The sequence below is a fragment of the Martes martes genome, assembly GCF_963455335.1.
Source record: "Martes martes genome assembly, chromosome: 1".
Classification (NCBI taxonomy): domain Eukaryota; kingdom Metazoa; phylum Chordata; class Mammalia; order Carnivora; family Mustelidae; genus Martes; species Martes martes.
Genome location: NC_137888.1, coordinates 134,485,178 through 134,511,284, shown reverse-complemented (window position 1 = coordinate 134,511,284; position 26,107 = coordinate 134,485,178).

Sequence of the window (26,107 nt, the reverse complement as noted above, 5' to 3'; positions counted from 1 at the left end):
GTACAGCAGAGAATACAGAATGCAACTGCCCCATGGAGGACACTGGGCAATCAGCAGGGGAGGGCATCAGCCATATTGGAAATTTGGCAGCTCCAGCAAAGTACAACATGAGCACAGCATGACTTCAGGCGACATTGATAAAAAATGTCATCAGAGGCAACATCAGTAAAATTGCACATTCACTAGGCTTTACAGAGATTGAAGTCTTGCTGATAGAGCCACACAGAGCCAGAGCTAAAGCCAGAGCAAAAGAAGAAGTTGGTAGCTGAGAGGCCTTGCTTTTTAGTATCAGTGGGGCATCTGTAGGGGACATGCAGGAATTCTTGGGGAAGGCTTTGAAAAGATATCTGGAAGATACTCAATAATAGATGAGGGAAGAATTAGAAATTACTGTGTTTCTATAAATGCGACTCTCTGTCATTCCCTAACTGGTAGGGCCTGGGGAAACACAGGTGCTAAAGAGTTTGAACAGGTTTTTGGCATACGTTTTTCCTAATTCTAGTCATACCTAATCTGATAACCAACTTTGGTGCTTAAAATAAACTGATTGATTTCATGATCTTAAATCTTTTTTTTTCATTGTTGTTGACTCTGAATGGGGAGCTTTTACATGTATTTTTAGCATTTTTGACAGCTTCTGCATTAATGATTACTGAACCTATCAATTAAAATGATATTGGTCTATGTCCTGTGTACATGTGACAGGAGAGGATGATGTGCAATGGATATATATGTATACAGAGGAAAGTGATGGAGGGACAAATGGAGGAAGATTTAGCAATAAGGCAAGAATATCAAGTTTTTGTTTTTGTTTTTGAGAGAGAGAGAGAGAGAACATGTGTAGGATCAGAGTGGGAGGGGCAGAGGGAGAGGGAGAGGGAGAGAATGAGTTTTAAGCAGGCTCTACATCTACATCCAGTGCAGGGCCTGCCGTAGAGCTCCACCTCACAACCTGATATCATGACCCAAGCCAAGATTAAGAGTTGGATGCTTAACTGACTGAGCCATCCAGGCACCCGAGGAATATCAAGTTTTAATGGACATTACATTCTAAACTCCACAAAGATTACTTTTTTTTTTTAAGATTTAATTTATTTATTTGACAGACAGATCACAAGTAGGCAGAGAGGCAGGCAGAGAGAGAAGGGAGGAAGCTCAGCTCTCTGCTGAGCAGAGAGCCGGATGTGGGGCCCGATCCCAGGATGCTGGGATCATGACCTGAGCTGAAGGCAGTGGCTTTAACCCACTGAGCCACCCAGGCGCCCCTAAAGATTACTTTTTGATTAACATTTCCAATTTGAATTCCTAGCACAGTATGTGGGCTATAATAGAAAATCAATATTTTTTGATGAATAAACATTTATTATTACATTTGTATATTATTATCTAAAAAAAATAGTCCACAAGAAGTTGTACTTTGGAGAAGGATTGAGAGATAGGAAGTAGACTTATGAAAAAGCAAAGGAAAATTAAAGACAAAGGATTTTGAAGAGGGAGAGTAACATGAATCTGTCACATTAAACTCTAAAGCCACCATCAATTTAGCTGCTTTTTTTGGGTTTTGCTCTTTGTACAACATTGCCTCTTCAAATAGTAAGGAACTGTGCATGTATTTTCTGATGATGTTTGTTGAAGAAAAGTAATTCAGGGCATAATACAGAACAGACTCTTGGCTGCATATGAACAATTTGTTCCAAAAAATCAGATTTAAATGTTATTGTAGTGATAAAATGAAGGCATGTTCAAGATATACCTATTGAGACACTGGCCTCTTATACTAACTTACATCCCTGAATCGAGAAAATAGCCCTCTTTCATTTGGTGAGGCCGTCAGAGCAGGGTTGAGCGGGGAGGGGAAGGAGAAGTGCTGAAATGGCACCTGCCCACTGTTGTCCCTATGTAGTCACAACAGAATAGCAGTGAACTGCCAACAGGTGCCCTCAGCGTCATGTAAGAGTTCTGAATATTAAAACCAAAAAAAGACATTCAGAGCTATAGGTAGCCTGATGTCTATTCTCAAAGTGAAATCTGGGTAGTTCTTTTTCTTCCTTAAGTATAGACCTTTGCTATAAAATAAAATACCACACACAAAAAATAAAATACCACAATCAGTCATTGGATTTTACTGCTACAACTTGTTCAGTTCTTTTAAATTAAATTGTGAGGACACCTGAGCGGCTCAGTCATTAAGCATCTGCCTTTGGGTGAGGTCATGATCCCGGGGTCCTGGAATCGAGCCCCACATCAGGCTCTCTGCTCAGTGGGAAGCCTGTTTCTCCCTCTCCCTCTCTTCCTGCTTGTGTTGCTTCTCTTGCTTTATCTATCTCTGTCAAATAAATAAAATAAAATCTTTAAATTAAATTGTGGTTAAATCCCCAAACAAAAAAATGAAATGAAAGTAAATTATTGATGAGGAGAAGAAAGAAGTTGTGAATCTCCCTGTCCTTCTGACCCAACGTTGATAACAATGACAGTGCACTTTCAAAATATAATAAGGGAGGTTTTGTCAATTTCAGTATACTCAAAAGACATCTTGTGGTTATTTGTGATGTATTTCACAAATTTCTCACAAGTTTTTGCCATAGGATTTTTTCCTTTGAGAGTATTTTATGAAACTGCTGTAGTAAATATATGTTTATCTTCTTGAATTATTTCGCTGATGATTTCTTGCTCTTCATTCTCTCTAACCTTTTTTTTTCTGGGCCTGTTGGATGGATTGATCCTTTAATTTCTTCTCTTTTCTCCTCTATTTTCTATTTCTTCATTTTTTCCCTCTCTCTCTCACATATTATATACCCCTGACCTTCTCTTGACTTCTTTATTTCTGGTGTTATGTTTTACATCTCTATGCTTTCTTTCTTATTCCTGGAACAGCCATTTTTTTTAAAAAATAGCATCCTGTTCTTATTCCATGAGTGCAATATATTCCATTATTTCTCTGAATATATTGGTGTGTGTTTGTGTGAGAAGATTCTTCACCCAACAGTCTTGTTTTCCTCCAATTTTTTCCCCATTTCTTTGTTTTAGTCCTTACCTTTTGGATTAGAACCTTTTTTAGATGGCTGGAAGTCCTTGTTTGGCAGCTCTTATTTAAGAGTCAGGGACAAAAAAGCTGATTTAGAAGCTCTGAGAACTTTTGTAGAGTGTGTCAACTGTGAACTGCAATAGAGGATGAAACTCACTGAAGCTCATTTTGGTTATTTCCACCTTTTAGCTACTACGAGTAAAGCTGCTATGAACTCTAATGCAGAGATTTTTGTGTGAATCCAATTTTATTTTCCTGGGACTGTCCAGGAATAAGATTGTTGGGTACTATGTTTAGTTTCAAAAGGAACTGCCAACTCATTTTCCAGAGTGCGGTGCCATTTTGCATTCCCACCAGAAATGCATGAGTGGTCCAGTTTCTCTTCATATTCTCCAGCATTGGATATTTACTCATTTTTTTAGGTTATCTGTTTTCTTATTATTGAGTTTTGAGAGTTTTTTTTTTTTAACATATATATATATATTCTGGGTACAAGATCTTTATCAGATTTGTTTTGTAAATAGTTTCTCCCAGTACATGGTTTTTCTTTTCACTCTCTTAGTAATATCTTCTATAGAGCAAAAGTTTTTGATTTTGATGAAGTTAGATTTATCAGTGTTTTCACTTATTGACTATACTTCTGGTGTCTTCTTGATGAATGATTAGCTTAATTCATGGTCACAATGATTTTATCCTGTTTTCTTCTAGTAGTTTTAGAACTTTGAGTGTTACCTGTATGTCTTTGACCCATTTTAAGTCACTTTTTATATAGTACAAAGTATGGATCAAAGTTTCTTCTATATTTGTGAATATTGAATTGCTTCAGCACCATATGTTGAAAGGCCATTCTTTCTCCATGGAATTGCCTTGGATTGGTAAAAAATCAGCTGGGTGGGGTCTATAGACTGTTCATTGACTCTGTTGTCTATATATACTTTTGCCAATGGCACAGCTTTATATTAGGACTTGAAATCAGGTAGTGTGAATCTCTCAACTTTATGCTTCTTTTTAAAAAAAAATTGTGATTATTCTAGTATTTTACCTTCCCATAAACATTTTAGAATCATCTTATTAATACCTACCAAAAGTCCTGCTAAGGTTTTGATTGGGATTATAAAGAATTTATAAGCCAATAAGAGAGAACCAACTTCTTAACAATATTGAGTCTTCAAATCTATTCCATATTTTTTTGCTGCCATCATAAATGGTTGTGTCAATTGTCAATTTGTTTTCCATACCCCAGGTAATATTTTTCAGCTCTTAACTCTCAGGGGCTAGGACATTGTCTAACATAGATTAAGCACTCAGTAAATATTTGTTGACTATCGGTCTTAATGTTAGAAAATTGGGGTTCTGTTTCTGGCTCTACTCTATTTATTGTGATAATCTTGAGTAAGACACACAATACCCCTGAGCCTCATTGTACTCATCTGAAAACAATACAATGGCTCTAGATAATATGTAAGTGTATTTGAGCTGTACTTATTCTGTGAGTCTATGACTTAGCCAATTTGACATATATTCCTAAAGCGTATCATTTCCCCCCTTATTCTGGATGGCTTATCTGGGCTAGGCAGGAGAATTAAGGGGAAAAAATAAACTTATAAATTTTTCTTACTCCATTGTTTAACTGAATTTAATACTCTTAGCCTTAAATGTTTGAAACTTTATTTTTTTATTGAAGTTTAACATACAGTGTTATAAATGTTTGAAACTTTAAAAAATGTGAATTTATTGAGATCAGTGGGTCAAAATGGAAGCAAAAAAAATCATGGTGATACTTGCTCATATCCCCCTCTATTTCATAGCCCTTTAGGAGAATAATTTAGCATGCAATATTTTTATAATCTGGGCATCCTGTAAGGTGGATGTGACTGGCATTGAATGATCCTTTTTTTTTTAAATTTTATTTCTTTATTTGACAGAGAGAGATCACAAGTAGGCAGAGAGGCGGGGGGGGCGGGGGGGGGGGAAGCAGGCTCCCCGCTGAGCACAGACCCTGATGCGGGGCTAGATCCCAGGACCCTGAGATCATGACCTGAGCTGAAGGCAGGGGCTTTAACCTACTGAGCCACCCAGGTGCCCCAAGGCATTGAATGATCTGATAATGATCACCCCTATGTGGTTGACTTGATTATTCATGATACCCTTTAAGTTAAAAGCAATCAGGTTGGCCTTATGGAATCATGTAAAGTAGACAGTTGTGGCAACCAGACCAACTCCACTTATCTTCTCCTCTCCCTCATCTATTAGCAGTAGTGCCTGTTTCATTACTTACTGGTCACTCATTGTCTCAGGTTGTTACAGCAGAAGAGGGGATTTCATCTTCATTGGCTATTTACCCCCAAGGCTAGTTCAGAGAAGTGGTGGCCCAATTTTTAAGGGCTTAAATATTTTATCTTACTTAGGGAGACAACATTTGATAATACTTAATCTTTTTTTTTTAAAGATTTTATTTATTTATTTGACAGAGAGAGAGATCACAAGTAAGCAGAGAGGCAGGCAGAGAAAGAGGGGGAAGCAGGCTCCCTGCTGAGCAGAGAGCCCGATGCAAGCTCAATCCCAGGACCCTGAGATTATGACCTGAGCTGAAGGCAGAGGCTTTAACCCACTGAGCCACCCAGGAGCCCCTAATACTTAATCTTAATCACTCTTGTGGTCAGGTCTTGCTGACCCATATGAAGAATTATCTCCTTTCATTTACTCAAATGATTACATTCTAAATTAAAACTTTTCACACTATTTCAAAGTGAAGATGATTGGAATCATTTTTTTCTAGAAAAATATTTCAAAATTTTCACGTTCACCTCTACTTCTGCAGTTAGCATTGCGTATCTACACTCAACAGAAACTGTTCTTGCAAAATTTATCTGAAGCTCCATTTTGTTTTTCCTTTACTCTCAGACTTGTCTGAATTACTTAAAGCCACTGACTACCATTTTTCCTTAGTGTTTTCTCCTCCTTTGGTTTCCATAACACATCTGTATTTTAGGGTTTATTTTTTTGTTTGTCTGTTTTTGTTTTTGTTTTTTTTACCTCTCTGGTTGCTTTTTTCCTTCTCCTTTGCAGGTTTTGCCAGACCGGGAGTGGCTTTGCAATTATGAAGAGGAGGATGCAGTGGTGACATGGAGGGACTGACAACCAGAAACCAGCTGGGGTCAGACAAGGGGCAGTCAAGGCAGATGTCTGCAGGGACAAGTGGCAATAAAGATTTATCTCAAGGCCTTGGCGCTATTCAACCCTTGTGGGATGAAGGGTATAAATGCAGCAGAAATGGAAAGGACATGAATTGACTAAGGTTAATTTTTCACATCCAGAAGAATGAAAGCTCAAAACAGAAATTAAATTCAGTTGTAGAAATGAAGTTATTATCTTGGCAAATCTCAGTTTGTGGCCCAAGGTTCAAGTTTACCAACATACAGCACTTTCAAATGGGTTTTTCATATGTCATTTGACCTGATAATATTATAAAGAAGATAAATTATGGTTGCTTTTCATTCAGAATTAAATAAGTTTCCCAATGTCCATGCAATCCAACAGCAATAAGGCAAGAATTGGTTTTCAGAGCTTCTGCTTCATAATGCCATGCTATTTTCACTAGATCACATAATTGGGGTTAACTGGTTATTTAATAGTTGCAGAAAAAAAATCTAATGATTCATCATCAGTGAGACTAATGTCAAGTCAGAGCCAGAGGGAAAGAAGTGCTATTCAGTAGCAATAGAAATTATTTTATGGAAAATACTTGTAAGTCAAACCGGTGGATAGAACCATCAATAGAGCTGATTGCTATGCAGTATAAACTTAGCCATTCTTCTTTGTCATTTTAGTGTCTAATAATGATTGCTGAAGACTTCAAAGTAGAGGAATAGCATTTTTAGAGTTGGATTTAACCTCTTGTGAAGTCTTTTCATTTTACAGATAAGAGAACTGAGATCTGGAAAGGTTATATATAGCTGGTTAGTAATGGAAACAGTGAGCTCCCAGGTTTTAAGATGGTGCATTTTCCCTCACACCATCTTATTTTGGGGAAAACTAAAATGGCAGAATCATTACTATTTTAGCTGAGCTGTAGAGGCTGAAGAAGTGGTAAGCCATTCAAAGGAAGTCAGATTTACTTTGTCCTGTGCTTTCTAGGCTATCTGTTCCTCCCTGCCCATTATCGGAGTATTGCAGTAAGCCCATTAGAGGGTATTTGTGTTATCAAGGTAATGAGTTTTCCTTGGAAAATATTATTTTTAGCTTCTGAAGGTAGGGCTTGTTTCAGAGACTGTTAGCCTAGGGTGTGGTGGATGATAAGTATATCTTTTAGTCCATTAACTTCTATCTTTCATCATCATTTTCAGATAGTTCTCTTTAATAGACTTGAAGGTCATACAATTTTTGGCAGCCCTTTAAGACATCTAGGTCTTGGGGCACCTGGGTGGCTCAGTGGGTTAAGCTTCAGGTCATGATCTCAGGGTCCTGGGATCAAGCCCCGCATAGGGCTCTCTGCTCAGCAGGGAACCTGCTTCCCTCCCTCTCTGCCTACCTCTCTGTCAAATAAATAAATGAAATCTTAAAAAAAAAAAAAAAAAGACATCCAGGTCTTAGGCCCCTGTATTATTCTACTGTGGGATTGTTATCTAAATTGCCACACTTCTATTTGCATATTACTCTTTAATTTTTTTCCTTTTCCTCGTGCTTTTCATTACTTTTTATCTCAACTTCAGTTACATCTTTCCTGTTTCTCTAATCACCACAAATTGGGTAGTAAGTATACTTTGCTCCAAACTAAGATACTGTCTTAATTCATCAAACATGTGGTCAATTAATTAGCCTAAATTCTTGAACACCTGTCAAGTCTTGCTGAGTTGGCACGTTCTTTTCCTTCCTTATTTTCCTTTTATGCTTTCTCTTTTTGACCAGTCATTTGGTTAAGTTCCAGTGATGAATAATATGTTTTTGCTCCAGGTTAGAATGCTTTAAAATTAGAATCTGACCCTATAGTCTTTTTCTGAGTCATATGAAAACATACTTAACCACATTTAGTCTATCTTTACTTAATCTACATAATTTCTCAAGACTCACTGTCAATTATTGAAGTGTTGTTAGGGAGTTGGATTCTGACCATTATTGCTGAAGACCAGGCACTTACTTATCAGCCCTAAATGAAGTTACTGCATTAGCCTCCTAACTGGTCTTAAGTTTTTTTATGTGTAAGGATTTATGTGTGTCCCTAGCTCTTCAAGTTTCTTATACTCGAGCCACATGAAGACACTTGATAGTCCCCAAGTATGTCTTGTGTCTTCCTTTACTCATTCTATCTACATGAACTGCTCATATCTTTTTCTACCCATTGCACATTAGATGCCCACCCACGTAACAAGGCTCAGAAGAAAGGTCACTTCCTCTATGATATTTTGTTAACTCCTGATATGTTAGATTGGTTTCTAAAAAGCAGAGCCTGAGGCAAAGATTCAGGTGCATTTTGATTTATGGTAGCATTGCTCTTAGGAGGAACCTGTAAGTGAATGAGGAAAGCAGGACAGCAAAGAACGAAGAGCAAGGTTGTTACCTTAGGAAAAGTTTGCCTTGGCCTAATCCACTGGTGGTGGGGTAGGTGCCTCTAGAACATTAACTATACCACAAAGTTTTCTCTCCATGAGATAGGGGGCAGTCTTTTGTACCTCCATATTGATTAGTTATTAAATATAGGCTATCTTGAGAGTTAGTGAATATTTCTAGCCATGTGCCTGCCATCAACAGAGGGTAGTTTTCATAAAAAGGGGGCATTTGTGAGCTCTTAACAGCTAACACTCTCAGCACCCAGGATCCAGTAAATAAGATATGGAGGCACCCCAACAGCATCTAAAACATGTACTAAATTAGAATTTTTTACCCCTATGTGCTTGTACTTTATGTAACTGTAGTTTGTGTATCACTAGTATCAACTATCCCATTTTTCTTAAATCTTTGGAAAACTAGAAATATTCAAAGTCACCTAGAACAGTTTATTCTTATGTTAATATAGCATCCAATGGTTTCAACAGTAAAATTATAGCTCATATTAAATATGTCCTTTTGATTGAGTATTTCGGTTTGTAATGTGAATATGAATAAAACCAAGATTTTAAGGTTTATGACACATGGGTTAAGGATATAAGCAAGTAACTAAAAAAAAAAAATAGAAATAGCCTATAAGCATATAAAAATCATTTTCATGAAAAAACATAGTAATGCAATAAAAATTAAGATAGAAAAACACTCATAAAATTGACAACTAGTACAAAGTAGTCTAGTACTTGGTGTTGGTATGGTTGGTATAATGTGGGTGAATAGATACTCTTATGCATTGTTTATGGGAGTATACATTGGTATAGTCTGTTTTTTCGGAGGAGAGGATGTCACTCTAGCAATGCGTACCCAAAATACATGACCTTTGGGACACCTCGGTGGCTCTGTTGGCTAAGCTAACTCTGCCTTCAGCTAAGGTCATGATCCCAGGGTCCTGGGAGTGAGTCCTGCATCAGGCTCCTTGCTCAGCAGGGAGCCTGCTTCTTCTTCTGCCCATTGCTTCCTCCTGCTGTGTGTGCGTACTCTCTCTCTCTCTCTCTCTGACAACTAAATACATAAAAATCTTAAAAACAAAAAAAAGTACATAACCTTTGATATAAGAATTTTATTTTTTGGAGTTCAACCTAGGGAAATGCTTGAAAGGTACCCAAAGAAAAGACTTTAATGAATAACATTTTTATTTCAGTACCACTCACAATAGTAAAAATTTGTAAACAGTTCATCTAAAAATCAGTGATTCGTTAAATAATTTTGAAGAATTTAGCCTTTGAAATGATATAACTGTGTTTATTGACATTGTAAGATACTCATAATACATTGTTTGAAAAGCAGGTAATTAGCAATAGATAATTGCCTTCTATCATTTAGATATGACTCCCTGGCACTATAGCAGAACAAGAGATTGGATAAAGGAAGAATAAGAATGTGTACCTTCTAGCAACTGTGTTACATTTGCCAATTACTTAGCTTCTCTGAGAATTAATATTAGCAACTGCAAAACAATAGTGGAAACAATATTTACTTGGCAGAAATGTAATAATTGGGGAAAATGTATTTAAAATGCCTAGCATAATACCTGAAGCTTAGCAAATTTTTAGCAAATCCTAACAGCCATCATTACCATTACCACGACTACCACTAACTCTTCCAGTATCAATCAAGAAGGAGACACACCTGCAGTTAGAGCAATTTCAAGGTGATTGTGGGATGAGGACAACTTGGCACATACACATTTTTATACATTGGATAACAAGCTCAATTGAAGACTCGTGGAATATTCCTGGTAGAATAGATCTTTAAAACCACCTTGCTAACCCTCTGAAATTCTGAATGAGGCTTAGAAAGTTTAGAGGATTTCTGTAAGATCCCTCATTGTCAGAACTAGGAGTAAATTCAGACCTTCAGATTCCCACCTGATTTCTCTCTGCTATTAATATAAGTGCCTCAACAGAAAAAAAGAAGCTCTCAAAGATACACAGCGGGGGCTACTCAGGGCACTGGGACCCTTTTTCTATACAATTACTGAACTCTTATGTCCTGTGCACAATTGACTGTTTATTGTTTTCATTTGTCCGAGACTCCTCCTATCTCTTCTCTTTATTCTTTGGTGAATTCCTCCTTTCACTGTGATCCTGAAAGGACCAGCAGTAATATTATCCTGCACCTCCTGGCCACAAAGTTTTTGGACTGTACTAAGTCTGGCCATCCATGGTATGCTATCTCCTTTGTCACAACTCCTTAGACGAACTAAGCAAGGTCATTAAGAATCCTTCTATGCATTTTTAATTTATTGATAGTAGAGAGAAGCTCCATCTTTCCTTTGTGAATGCTAAGTTGGGATGCCATATGCCTGCATTTGTCTGTGGTCGTGTTCTCCTCTTACTTTACCAAAAGGAGAAGATCTAGATATGGTTGAACAGTATGAATGAAACACACGGAGAAGCAGATCCAAGAAATGAAAGGAAGTCTAGATAGTCCCATACGAATTGATGACATCCTTAAGTCTAGTTACATTAAAAGCTTTTCCCAGTTTCATGGACAAAGTGCTCTCTCTCACTGCCTTTCTCTTATCTTTTTCTCTTTCTCTCCTACTCTCTCTGTTCTAAAGTTATATTGAGATGAAGTTTTACCATTTGAAAGCAACAAATCTGTTCATCACAGCACATTGCTTTTCTGGTCTTCAGTAATTGCCTTCTGTATTTTTACGTTATCACATCCATTCCTTTCTTTATCCTCAGTTATTAGCCAGGACACAGGAGGCATCTGCATCACTGGATTTCCTCCTGGCTTTGTCTTTCAATTGCTCATGCTGTGGTGAGATGAGCTATTTGGGTGTCAGACTGAAAATCTGTCAGAGGAGCTTTCTCTGATTTCCATCTTTTCCTCATGAATAGAAGTAGAGATTTTAGAGATGAGTGAATGTAGCCCTGTCATTTTACTAATGAGAAATCAATGTTTTGGAAACATTTCCTAAGGTGAAAGGTAGAGCTTGATTCAAGTGTCACCAAATTTATGGTCCAGGGATATTTCCTTCACTGCAGGCTGTTCCTCCAATCTCACCAGGGTCACTTTCCTCTCCTGGAAACTTTAGAAAGATCCTTTTCTGCCTTGGTTCTGGTGAGTGAGAGGAGAATTCACACCATCTTTGGAATATGGACCAATCCCTCTACGGTCATACATTTAACCTAGTTGCGTAAACCCTACATTCTGTAAAATTAACGTCAATGAGTTCAGGGTCTTTCATAAAGTCTATTTTACTTTGCTATATCAGTCTATACAAAAATACTTAAAGATAGAATATTCTATATCTTTTTTGATTCCAAAACTAACCATATTCCTCAACTTCTGAATGGCTGTTACTTCCTGAATATTTCTGGTTTCATTTCTTGTTTTTTTGTTCTTTTTAAGATTTTATTTACTTATTTGTCAGAGAGAGAGAGAGAGAGCACACAAGCAGGGGGGGCAGCAGGCAGTAGAAGAAGCAGACTCCCTCTGAGCAAGGAGCCCAATGCCAGACTTGATCCCAGGACCCTGGTATCATGACCTGAACCAAAGTTAGATGCTTAACTGACTGAGCCACCCAGGCATTCCTCTGGTTTCATTTCTAACATAAACATTAATATTGTGTTTAAGCTTTATTCACCTGCAAGGAACCGGCTAATCAACAACCAATAAGACAAATTTCAAGCCTGAAAAATGCATCTTAAAAATAACTAAGTTAATTTGTTAACAGCATTAAAAGATTTCAAATTCACCATAAAATCTTTGTTAGGAACCAAATGGGGATGGGCCTCACTTTTTTTTTTATTAATTTTTTTATTAAGCTATAATTGATATATGAAATTATATTAGTTTTGGGTATGCAACATAATGAGTCTATATTTCTATACACTGTGACATGATCACCACAAGTTTAGTTTCCTCCCACCACCTTATAAATTTACATAATATGCACTACAATGTTATTGAAAATAGTCGCCATGTTGTACATCACTGAATGTTTGTATCTCCTACCCCTTACATTTTCCAACTCTTCAAACCCCTCCTCTCTCCAATAACCATCAAATTTGTTCTCTACATCCATGAATTTGTTATTTTTCTTTTTTCTTTTATTTTTTAGATTCCACATATATGTGAGATTATATATTGTTTGTTTTTTCTCCATCTAACTTACTTTACTCCGTATAATACTCCTTTTTTTTTTTTCTCCTGAGAGAGAGAGCATGCAAGAATTGGGAAAGAGGGGCAGAGAAAGAGCAAGAGGGAGAGAGAAAATCTCCAGCAGACTCCCTGCTGAGCATGGAGCCCCACATGGGGCATGATCTTACAACCCTGAGATCATGACGAATGTGGAAATCAAGAGTCAGATGCTTAATTGACTGAGCCACCCAGGCACCCCTACTCAGCATAATATTCTCAAGGTCCATCCATGTTGTCACTAATGACAATGTTTCATTCTTTTTTATGGCTGAATAATACTCTAGTGTTTGTGTATGTGTACCCCACAGCTTTATCCATTCATCCATCAATAGACCCTTAGGTTGTTTTCATATCTTGGCTATTGTGCATAATGCTGCAATGAAGATAAAGGTGCATTTATCTTTTCAATTTAGTGTTTTCAATTTCTTCAGATAAATACCCAGAATTGGAATTGCTAGATCATATGGTAGTCCTACTTTTGTTTTTTTGAGAAACCACCGTCTTGTTTTTCATAGTTGCTGTAGTAATTTACGATCCCTCAAAAATGTATGAGGGTTACCTTTTCTCCACATCATTGCCAAACCTTATTATTTCTTGTATTTTTGATACTAGCCATTGAAACTGGTGTGAGATAATATTTCATTGTAGTTTTTATTTGCATTTTCTTGATGATTAATGATGTTGAGAATCCTTTTCTGGTTCTCTTTGGCTATCCACACTTTGGAAAAAAATGTTTATTCATATCCTCTGCCCATTTTTTAATCAATCATTGTTTTTTATTATTGAATTGTGTAATTCTTTATATATTTTAGATATTAACCACTTATTGGATTTATGATTTATAATTATGTTTTTCCATTCAGTTAGTTACCTTTTTATTTTATTTTGCTGATGGTTCCCTTTGCTATTCAAAAGCTTTTTATTTTGATGCAGTCTCATTTGTTTATTTTTACTTTTGTTACTGATGCCTTTGGAGTCAGATCCAAAAAAAAATCACCAAGACCAACACCAACGTTAAGGAGCTTACTACATGTTTTTTGCCAGGAATCTTATGGCTGCTGGTCTTAAATTCAAGTCTTTAATCCATTTTGAGTTTATTTCTGTGTATGTCAAAATACAGTGATCCAGTTTTATTCTTTTGCATGTGGCTGTACAGTTTTTAAAATACCATTTATTAAAGAGATTCTCTTTTCTTCATCATATATTCTTGCTTCCTTTGCAGCAAATTATTTGTGGGTTTTATATTCTGTTCCATTGTTCTGTGTATCTGATTCCATGCCAATATCATACTGTTTTGATAATATAGCTTATATATATGTAATATAGTTTAAAATCAAGGAGCATGGTGTCTCCATCTTTGTTCTTTCTCAAGACTGCTTTGGATATTTGGGATCTTTTGTGATTCCATACAAATTTTTGAATTGTTTTCCATTTCAGTGAAAAAGGCCATTGGAATCTTGATAGGGATTACATTGAATTTATAGATTGCTTTGGGTAATATGGGCATTTTAACAATATTAACTCTTCCAACCCATGAGCACAGAATATCTTTTCCATTTATTGGTGTCTTCAGTTTCTTTCATCAACGTCTAGTGGTTTTCAGTATACAAGTCTTTCACATCCTTGGTTAAATTTATTCCTAGGTGTTTTATTCTTTTTGATGCAATTGTAAATGGGATTGTTTCTTAATTTTTCTGATAGTTTTGTTGTTGGTGTATAAAATGCACATATTTTTGTATATTGATATTGTATCCTGCAACATTATTGAATTCATTTATTAGTTCTAGCAGGTTTTTTTGTTTTTGTTTTTGTTTTTGTTTCTTGCATCTTTAGGGCTTCCTATACATAAAATCATGTCACGTCACAAATAGTGAGTTTTACTTTTTCCTTTCCAATTTGGATGCATTTTATTTGTTTTTGTTTGTTTGTTTGTTTGCTTGTTTTATAATTGCTCCAGTTCAGACATTCAATACTATGTTGGACAAAAGTGGCAAGCGTGGGTATACTTGTCTTGTTCCTCATTTTAGAGAAAAAGATTTCAGCTTTATTCTATTGAGTATGAAGTTAGCTCTGGGTTTGTCATATGATTTTTGTCTTTCATTTTGTACCTGTGATATATTAAGTTGATTGATTTGCAGGTATTGAACCATCCTTGCATCCCTGGAAAAATATCCCACTTGATCAAAATGTTCTTTTAATGTATTGTTTAATTTGGTTTGCTAATATCTTGTTGAGGATTTTTGCATCTATGTTCATCAGGGATATTACCTGTAATTTTTTTAAAGTGGTGTCCTTATCTGATTTTTGTATTAGGGTAATGCTGGTGAAGTAAAATGAATTTGGAAGTATTGCTTTCTTGAGTATAACTCAATACCACAGTGAGACACCACCTCACACCTGTCAGAATGGCTAAAATTAACAATACAGAAAACAACAGATATTGATGAGGATGTGGAGCACTCTTACACTATTGGTGGGAATGCAAACTGGTGCAGCTACTCTGGAAAAGTGTGGAGAGTCCTCAGAAAGTTAAAAATAGAACTACCCTATGATCTGGCAATTGCACTACTAGGTATTTACCCAAAGTATACACAAATACAGATTTGAGGGTGTCTGGGTGGTTCAGTTAAGCGTCTCACTCTTGTTCTCAACTCAGGTCTTGATTTCAGGGTTGTGAGTTCAAGCCCTATGTAGGTTTCCACACTGGGTGTGGAGCCTACTTAAAAAAAAAATACAGATTTGAAGGAGCACCTGCACCTTGATGTTTATAGCAGCAATGTCAACAATAGCCAAACTATGGAAAGAGACCAAGTGTCCATCAACTGATGAATGGATAAAGGAGAAGCTTTGAAATATATATATATATACACACATATATATGCACACACATACACACACAGACATATATCCAGCTTTGATGAATATATATATATATATATACACACACACTCAGTTTCAGTTATGTATATATGTGTATATGTACATATGTATTCATATATACAAATATATATGACTAGTACTCAGCCATCAAAAAGAATGAAATCTTGCCATTTGCAATGATGTGAATGGAGTTACAGTGTATTATACTAAGTGAAATAAATCAGTCAGAGAAAGACAAACATATGATTTCACTTACATGTAGGATTTAGTAAACAAAACAGATGAACATACAGGAGGGGGAAAAAAAAGAGGGAAGCAAACCATAAGAGACTCTTAATGATAGAGAACAAACTGAGGGTAGATGCAGGGACGAGGGTGGAGGATGGGCTAAATGGATAATGGGCATTAAGGAGGGCACTTGTTATGTTGAGCATTGGATCTTATACGTAAGTGACGAAATCACCAAATTCTACTCCTGAAACTGAAATTATACTGCATGTTAACTAACTAGAATTTAAATAAAAATTTGGAAGAAAAAACCAGAAATGTTCCTTTCTCTTTAAAACTTTGGAAGAGTTTGAGGATAAATATTAAATCTTCTTTGAATGTTTGATGGAATTCACCAGTGAAGCCATCTGTTCTTGGACTTTTGTTTTGGCTGAGGTGTTTTTTTGTTTGTTTGTTTGTTTTTTGCTTTTGTCTTTAAGATTTAATTTATTTGAGAAAGAGAGAGAGAGAAAGCATGAGTGGTGGGAGGGTCAGAGGGAAATGGAGAAGCAGACTCCCCACTGAGGAGGGAGACTGACAATGAATGTGGGGCTCAATCCCAGGACTCTGGGATCATGACCCAAGTGGAAGGCAGACAATTAATCCACTGAACCACCCAGGCACCCTTCTGGTGAGGTTTTTCATTAGGATTCAACCTCCTTGCTAGTACCAATTTTGTATTTCTTCATGATTTAGTGTTGGGAGATTATATGTTTCTAGGAATTTATCATTTTTTTCTAGGTTGTCCTATTTGTTGGCATATAATTGTTTATAGTTGTCTCTTATGATTTTTTTTGTATTTATTTGGTATCTGTTTAACTTTCCCTCTTTGATTTGTGATTTTATTTGAGACTTTTCTCGCTTTTCTTAGTGAATCTAACTAAAGGTTTATTAATTTATTAATTTTGTTTATTTTTTCAAAGAACAAGTTCTTAGTTTCATTGATCTTTTCTATTATGTTTTTAGTTTCTATTTCATTTATTTCTGCTCTGATCTTTGTTGTTTTCTTTCTTCTACTAATTTTGGGCTTTGTTTGTTTCTTCTTTTCTGTAGTTCAAATGCAGAGTTAGTCTGTTTATTTCAGATTTTTCTTCTTTCTTGAGATAGGCCTGTATTGCTATAAAGTTGTCTATAAGTAATGCTTTTGCTGTTTCATAGATTTTGATATGTTGTGTTTTCATCTACATTTGTCTCAAGGTATTTTTTTTTTAATTTATCCTTCAGTTTCTTCAACAATCCACTGGTTGTTCAGTAGCATGTTATTTAGCTTCCACATATTTGTGATTTTTCCAGTTTTCTTTTTGTGACTGATTTTCAGTTTAATACCACTATGGTCAGAAAAAATATTTGGCATGATTTCAGACTTATCGAGACTTGTTTTGTGGTCTAACATAAGATCTATCTTGGAGAAGTTTCCATGGGCACTTGAGAAGAATGTATATTCTGTTGTTTCTGGATGGAATGTTCTGTAAGTGTCTGTTGTGTCCATCTGCCTAACATGTCACTTAAGGCCAATGTTTCCTTATTGATTTTTCTGTCTAGATCATCTATTCATTGATATAAGTGGGGTATTAAAGTTCTCTACTTTATACAGGTATTTGTTGACCTGGTGGAGACACATCAACAGCAGATTCATTTCCCACTCAAAACTGGGAAGCAGTGTAGAAATTACTTACCCTTCTCTCTTATTCTTAGAAATAAATGGTTCTCTTGTCCACATTTTTATGTACTAACTTCCTACATCATTAGTTCTGTTTAATCTCATTCTTTTTCTAGTGCCCCTTTGGTTGCTTGCTTCATGAAGGGGAGGTCCAGTGCAAGAACTTTGGTGGGGAGGATAGATAAGAGACTTAATCATCTTTTTTTTTGTTAGAATGTTCATGTGGACAGGGAAGCCAAGTCTGGTCTCCGTGTGAATTTCTGGGAAATTTCTGAAGCAGGGAACCGGCAACAAAATATTTTACTTCTTTCTAATGAAAGCCTTTTTGTAATCCCTAGAAGGACAAAAATTCTATCTTAGATGCTTAGTTAGTAACAACTTAGATGACTAGACTTTTGGAAAGATCCAGCTTTATAGTGTGGAAGAATATTTACATGGGACTAGAGAAACCTAGTCTGTCCTTAGATTCATATTAGCTGAATGACATAGGACAAATTGATACTCCAGGATTTTGGATTAGATTACCTCAAAGTTCTCTTATTGGTATAATGTTTCATGAATCTTCTATTATAGTTGACAGTATAGGGCCCAGGCAAAGGCATGACCCTGGATATTTATATACAGACTGATCAGGCTAAATATTCCTTCCATGTGGTTAGCTGATTTCCACTTCCTCCATCTAGTCTTGTTTAAAGGAACAAGGAATCAACAGGACTCTGTAAGTACCTGCAAAAACAAATTGCATGTGCTATTTAGAGAGAGTCTACTATTATCATGGTCTTTAATTGGAAAGGTAACTCTTTTTCAGTTATTCTGCTATGCTTTTTGACTTCCAACAGTGGTATTTTTAAATTTTGAAACAATGTTAATAAATGTTCCTCATTAAAAAGTTCAGTAATGACATAGATTTAGTAAACACTAGATCATGTAATCCCCTAGCAATTTATTGTTCTTTGGATACTAATATTTCTGCTATAGAGACCCCTGCTTAATTTTTTTAAAACACAGCATGATAGGCAGAATAATTGTTTACAATGATGTCCATGTTCTAATCCCCAGAACCTATGTATATGTTGTTATATGGTGGGGAGAATTAAAGCTACAGATGGAATTAAGGTTACTTGTCAGTTAACCTTGAAATGAGATTTCCCTGGATTATTTGAATGGGGCCAATGTAATCATATGTCTTTAAAAATGGAAGACAGAGGGGCACCTGGGTGGCTCAGTGGGTTAAGGCCTCTGCCTTCGGCTCGGGTCGTGATCTCAGGGTCCTGGGATCGAGCCCCGCGTCGGGCTCTCTGCTCAGCTGGGAGTCTGCTTCCTCCTCTCTCTCTCTCTGCCTGCCTCTCTGCCTACTTGTGATCTCTGTCAAATAAATTAATAAAATCTTTAGAAAAAAAAAATGGAAGACAGAAATTAAAGAGTCAATTTTAGAATCAGAGAAAGAATTGATTGGGCATAGCTGGCTCTGAAGATGGAAGGAGGTAAGTTTTAGAATCTGGAAAAGCCGAGAAAATGATTCCTCCCTGGATCCTCCAAAAGGAACACAGTCCTGTTAATACTTTGAGTTTTACCCAGAGAAAACCTGTTTTCACCTCTTGCTGCCAGAATTGTAAAACACATAATAAATATGTGTTGTTTTAAGCCACCGAGTTTGTAGTAATTTATTACAGCAGCCATAAGATACTAATACAGTGTTTTACAAAATCATTTGACCATAGAATACTTAATATCTCCTAGATCTTGTATCCAAATTTGGAACAAAATTTGGGGAGACTGATGGTCTCAGTCCATCACCTTATTCTCTAAATTAGCCCTGTTCAATAGAGTTTCCTGCACTGATGGATGTCATTTATATATGTGCTGTGGTAACCACTAGCTACAGGTAGTTAATGAGCACCTCATTGTGGTTGGTGCAAGTGAAAAAGTGAAATTTAAATTTTATTTTATCATCATTAATTTAAATTTAAATAGCTACATGTCACTACTGGCTAGTGTATTGGACAATACGGCTTTATTTATTTTTTTTGAAGATTTTATTTATTTATTTGACAGAGAGAGACACAGCAAGAGAGGGAACACAAGCAGAGGGAGTGGGAGAGGGAGAAGCAGGCTTCCTGTTGAGCAGGAGCCCAATGCAGGGCTTGATCCCAGGACCCTGGGATCATGACCTGAGCCAAAAGCAGGCGCTTAATGACTGAGTCACCCAGGCACCCCTGGACAATACAGTTTTAGATCAAAGTTTTTAGATTCAGTTGCTTATAAAGGCCAGTGTATATAAAAATGAGAAGCTTATCTAATATAAATAAGATAACAGTGAAAGGCTTATGATGAATAGCACTGACTCTTGGTCTCAGTGTTCTAGAGATTGATAATGGAGTGGAAGAAAGGTGTTCTTCAGAGGGTGTACCTTGGCGGTAAGGGAGAGAGCTACTCTGCTCCTGCCAGTTTTAGCAATTAGAAAACAGATAGTTATTATCAGAAGTAAATTTTCAAGAGAAGCTAGGAATTTGGGTTTTTATCTTAACTACTCAGATCCTTCAAATTTTCAGATAAAAGCAAACATACCTATGAGGCACATCAGCCAGTAGACCTTTAGTTTCAATGCCCTGAAAAAGAATGATGCAGAAAGTTTTCCTTTATTTTAATTCTGAGACCCTGGCCTAAGGAAGAGATGTGCATATCAGCTGTTGAGTACAGTGGTACAGACTGGGGCACTGCACAAGGACACATATATTGTGAGTCATCATTGATATTGCACAAATGAAGGATGTATGCAATTATTCAGATATAATTTTTTGGCAACTAGTGTTAAAGTAATTTGTTCTAAGAAAGTCAGCACATTATGACAATTTTCCAGTAGATGGAAATAAATTACCTTGAAAACAAGAATTTTTTATTTATTTTTATATTGCTGTATGTGGGCAATATAAAATGTGGGCAACTCTGATAAGGAGAGGTTCAAAGGAGAATATCTAGGAAGGCTGCCTATCAGATAAAATTCAACTTTATGAACCTACTATTTATAAACTCTGAACTTTTTTTTCTTATACATTCATTAAAAGAAAAGATCTGGGGGCACCTGGGTAACTTAGTTCATTAAGTGTCTGCCTTCGGCTCAGGTCATGATCCCAGGGTCCTGGGATTGAGTCCTGTGTCAGTCTCCCTGCTCAGTGAAGAGCCTGCTTCTCCCTCTCCCTTTGCCCCTTCTCCTGCTTGTGCTCTTTCTTTCTCTCTTCATCCACACCTCTCTCAAATAAACACATAGAATCCTTTAAAAAAAAAAAATCTCAAACTTTCCCAAAGGGTGCCAGACCAATTTATACCAGCTGAGTATTCCTGCTATGTTCTTCTCTCAGAGAGTGCTTTGTTTTGCATATCACTGCTCTTCATTGCATTGTCTTTTTAATTGATTTAAAAATCAATTCCTTCTCTTTCTTTCTTTCTCTTTCTTCTTCCTTTTATGGTCCCAGTGCCTGCTAACAGAAAACTCACATAGAATCTGCTCCATAGTTTCTTGTTGAAAGAATTTTTTTTTTCTCTTGTATACCCTGTACAGGTATCCTTTTTCTTTCTAGCTCCACCTATTTTCTTTTTTTTTTTTTCCAATCCTTGTTTTTACCTCTCTCTGTCTTCTTTTGCCTCAGTTTCTCATTCTCTGCCTTCATCTCTTTGTCCTCAGGTCTCTCACATTTCTTTGTCACCTGCTGACTTGTTTCTGTCTCCCTCTCATTCACTTTCCTTTTTCTTTTCTCTCTCATTTCTCACTCTGCTCACTATTTCCAGTTCTGTCTTTGATTGTTCCCGTAAGTGGGGATTTGGAATCCAAAAAATTGAGACAGCAAAAGGTGTCACACATCAACCTTAATTTCCCAGTTGTTCCTTTATCAGGAAGTTTCAGGCTTTTCTTCTTTCCATGATGTGGAAACATGCTGGAGAATGAGTGACAGGTGCTTTCAAATATGAAAATCTTTCTCAAAAGCATCAGGGTAATTTGAAGGGGAGGTGAACCATGAGAGACTATGGACTCTGAAAAACAACCTGAGAGTTTTGAAGGGGAGGGGAGTGGGAGGTTGGGAGAACCAGGTGGTGGGTATTGGGAGGGCACGTATTGCATGGAGCACTGGGTGTGGTGCAAAAACAATGACTACTGTTACGCTGGAAAAAAAAAAAAAAGCATCAGGGTAAGGCCACTTGAAAAGTCATTGACCTTCAGCAACAGACATCTCCTGGTGGCAGCTTCCCTCTTCCTTTCCTTTCTTTCTTTTATTTGAGAAAACAAGCTGGAAGCATCAAGGTGGAATTTGCTGCAGCAAATGAGAATCAAATAGCTGCCTATTATAGTTTCCATGGAGTCCACTCTTGGGTCAGAAGAAGTGGTGAGCCCGGCATTCAGAGAGATTACTGTGCCTCTAACATCACACCAACAGCATCAGAGAAAATAGTTGGGCCAAAGAGGTGTAAATGAAGAAAGGAAACTGGCTGTGCCTTGCTTTCTTTCTTGCATTGCTTTCAGATGGTCCCCTGTAAAGAAGCAGAGCTGCCACTCTGCCTCAGACAGCCTACTTTGCTTTAAATTATTCTGGACTGGGTCACGTGGACCAGTAACAGGTGTTCAAGTGAAAGGCTTTACTTAGTTTCTTTTTGCAATGATTCAGAAGCAGAATTATTTATTTATTTATTTACTTACTTACTTACTTATTTACTTATTTATAGAAATATTTTTTAAAAGCAAAATTTCTTTATTTTCAGTTAAGCACCTGTTATTCTGTGATCAAATGTATACTTGGTGGACTCAGATGTATGGGTGACAGTGACATTAATAATTAGAAGGTCCCAGAGTCCCTTTTTTTTCTGGTGAATTACGTAGAAATCAGCTAGTCATACCAACTGGACTTGATAGAAAGTTTGTTTTCAGGAGATGGGTAACACCAAAATATTTTGCTTTCCCATATATTACAAAAGGAACCAGTTTATGGACCAGCTTTAGGACTTCTCATTTAAATCACAACTGAGTTCAACAAGAGCATCTTTCTGCTGGCCACTTTCTGAAGCTGGTCCCCGATTTCCTTATAACCAGTCAAAATGACTTCTTTTGTATGAGTGACTGACTTATTTCCCTTATATATATACCACATCTTCTTTACCCATTCATCTTGGGCTGCTATTTGGCTATTTTAAATAATACTGCAATAAACAGGGATGCATATACCTATTTTTCCCCCATCACATATACATTTTTTTATATTGGACAAACTTAACTTTTTTTCTTCACTCTTAATTGTTTTGCAGTTTTATTCACATTCTAATTAGTTAACATATACTGTAATATTAGTTTCAGGTGTATGATATAGTGTTTGAACGCTTCCATATAATATCCTGTGCTCATCACAACTGTACTCCTAATCCATCACCTATTTACCCCATTCCCACCACCTACCTCCCCTCTGGTAACCATTAGTTTGTTCTCTATAGTTAAATGTCTATGTTTTGGTTTTTCTCTCTCTCTTTTTCCTTTTGGTCAATGTTTTATTTCTTAAATTCTACATATGAATGAAATCATACAGTAATTGTCTTTCTTTGATTCACTTATTTCATTAGCATTATACTCTCTAGCTCCATCCAAGCTGCAAATGGAAAGATTTCCTTCTTTTTTATGGCTGAGTAATATTCCATTATATATATACACCTTATCTTGCTTGTCCATTCATCAGTCAGTGGACCCTTGGGCTACTTCCATAATTTGGCTATTTTAGATAATGCTGCTATAAACATTGGTGTGTGTTTATCCCTTTGAAGAGTATTATTGTATTCTTCATGTAAATACCTAGTAGTGCAATTGCTGGATCATAGGATAGTTGTATTTTTAACTTTTTGAGGAAATTCCATACTGTTTTCCAGAGTGACAGCTCCACTTTGCATTCCCAACAGTACAAGAGGGTTCCCCTTTTCCATATCCTCATCAGCACCCATTGTTTCTTGTGTTTTTGATTTTTGCCATTCTGACAGGTGTGAGATGATAATTCAGTTTAGTTTTGATTTGCAAAACTGATGATGATAAGTGATGTTGAGCATCTTTTCATGTTGGCCATCTATGTCTTCTTTGGAAAAATGTCTATTCATGTGTTCTGCCCATTTTCCCCCATTTTATTTTATTTTATTTCTTTTCAGTGTTCCAGCATTCATTGTTTATGCACCACACCCAGTGCTCCATGCAATACGTGCCCTCCGCGATACTTACCACCAGGCTTACCCAATCCCACGCCCCCTCCCCTTCAAAACCCTCAGTTTGTTTCTCAGAGTCCACAGTTTCTCATGTGTTGTCTCCCCTTCTGATTTCCCCCAACTCACTTCTCCTCTCCATCTCCCAATATCTTCCATGTTATTCCTTATGCTCCACAAGTAAGTGAAACCATATGATAATTGGCTCTCTCTGCTTGACTTATCTCACTCAGCATAATCTCCTCCAGTCCTGTCCATGTTGATACAAAAGTGGGGTACTCATCCTTTCTCATGGAGGCATAATACTCCATTGTATATATGGACCACATCTTCCTTATCCATTTGTCCATTAAAGGGCATCTTGGTTCTTTCCACAGTTTGGTGACTGTAGCCATTGCTGTTATGAATATTGGGATACAGATGGCCATTCTTTTCACTACACTAGTATCTTTGGGGTAAATACCCAGTAGTGCAATTGCAGGATCATAGGGAAGCTCTCTTTTTCATTTCTTAAGGAATCTCCACACTGTTTTCCAAAGTGGCTGCACCAACTTGCATTCCCACCGACAGTGTAAGAGGGTTCCCCTTTCTTCACATCCTCTCCAACACATGTTGTTTACTGTCTGCCCATTTTTTAATTGGATTATTCATTTTTGGGGTGTTTTATAAGTTCTTCATAGATTTTGGATACTTACCCTTTATCAGATATGACATTTGCAAATACCTTCTCCCATTCCATAGGTTGCTTTTAGTTTTGTTGATTGTTTCCTTCACTGAGCAGAAGCTTTTTATTTTAATGTAGTCCCAATAATTTATCTTCACCTTTGTTTCCCTTGCCTCAGGAGACATATCTAGAAAAAATTTTTGTTATGGCTGATGTCAGAGACATTCTGCCTATTCTCTCTTCTAGGGTTTTTATGGTTTCAGGTCTCACATTTAAGTCTTTAATCCATTTTGAGTTTATTTTGTGTATGGAGGACTTTATTTTTAATTAAAACTTTTACTTTGACTTACAGTTGATTGAACAAAACTGAAGACTCAGTAGGTAAATATGTAAGTTCTCCCTTGCTCTTTCTGCTTCAACCTCACTGGCCTTTTTTATTCTCTTGAATTTCTCACACTCTTCCTGCTCTTTATTTTTCACAGAATGCTCCTTTTTATCATCTTCAACTATTTCACTTCTACTTGTCCCTCAGCTCTCCTTAGGTGTCATTCCCTTTGGGAAACCATCACTGGTTTTCTGACTATTAGAACATTACAATAACCTTCCAAATATGGGATTTCACCCAGGTAGGAAATACACCTCTCCATATATTTCTCCTGGTTGTGATTTAATATTTCTGTGAATATTTGATTAATATCTGTCTCTCCTACTAGTCTATATGCTCCAGAGATACAGGGACTGATTTGGATTACTTTCATCTAGTGTTTGGCAATGAGCTTACTACATGGTAAGTGTACAATAAATATTTGTTGAGTGAGTAAATGGATGAATGAAAAACAGGATGAGAGCTTCCATCTTGTGTCCCTGCATGTGTGCACCTTATCTGGGTGCACCTGGTCTGCCTGAGAACCCCTGAGCACCAACCCTAGTCCCCCTTGTGGTCTCATTTCCACTCCAACATGATGAAAGACACTATCAGGAACCAGGAGAAACTCACCAAACTGCAAGTACAAGTGCACATTTGTGGGAAAGAAACTACTCATGGAAAGAAGAACGTGGTTCATAGAATGGCTAAAGCAGATGACAAAAAACTTCAGCTCTCCTTAAAGAAGTTAGGGGTAAACAATACCTCTGATATTGAAGAAGTGCATATGTTCACAAACCAAGGAATAGAGATCCACTTTAACAACCCAAAAGTTCAGGCATTGCTGGCCACGAACACTTTCACCATTACAGGTTATGCTGAGACAAACAGCTGACAAAAATGTTACCCAGTATCTTCAACCAACTTGCTGCAGACAGTCTGACCAATTTAAGATGACTAGCGGAAGCTCTGCCCAAATAATCCATGGGTGGAAAAGCCCCAGTTGCTATTGCAGAGGATGATGATGATAAAGTTCCAGTACTTGTGGAGCATTTTGATGAGCCTTCCAAGAATGAAGCAAACTGAGTTGAGTCCGATTCTGAAGAAGATAAAACTTGAAGAAGTTCCTGGGAGCTGCTATTTTATATTATGTCTGCTTTTCAATATTTTATTCATGGATCTGATAAAATCTAGATCTCTAATATTTTTAAGCCCAAGCTCCTTGGACCCTGCAGCTCTTTTCAGTTTTTGCTTCTACACAATTCATTC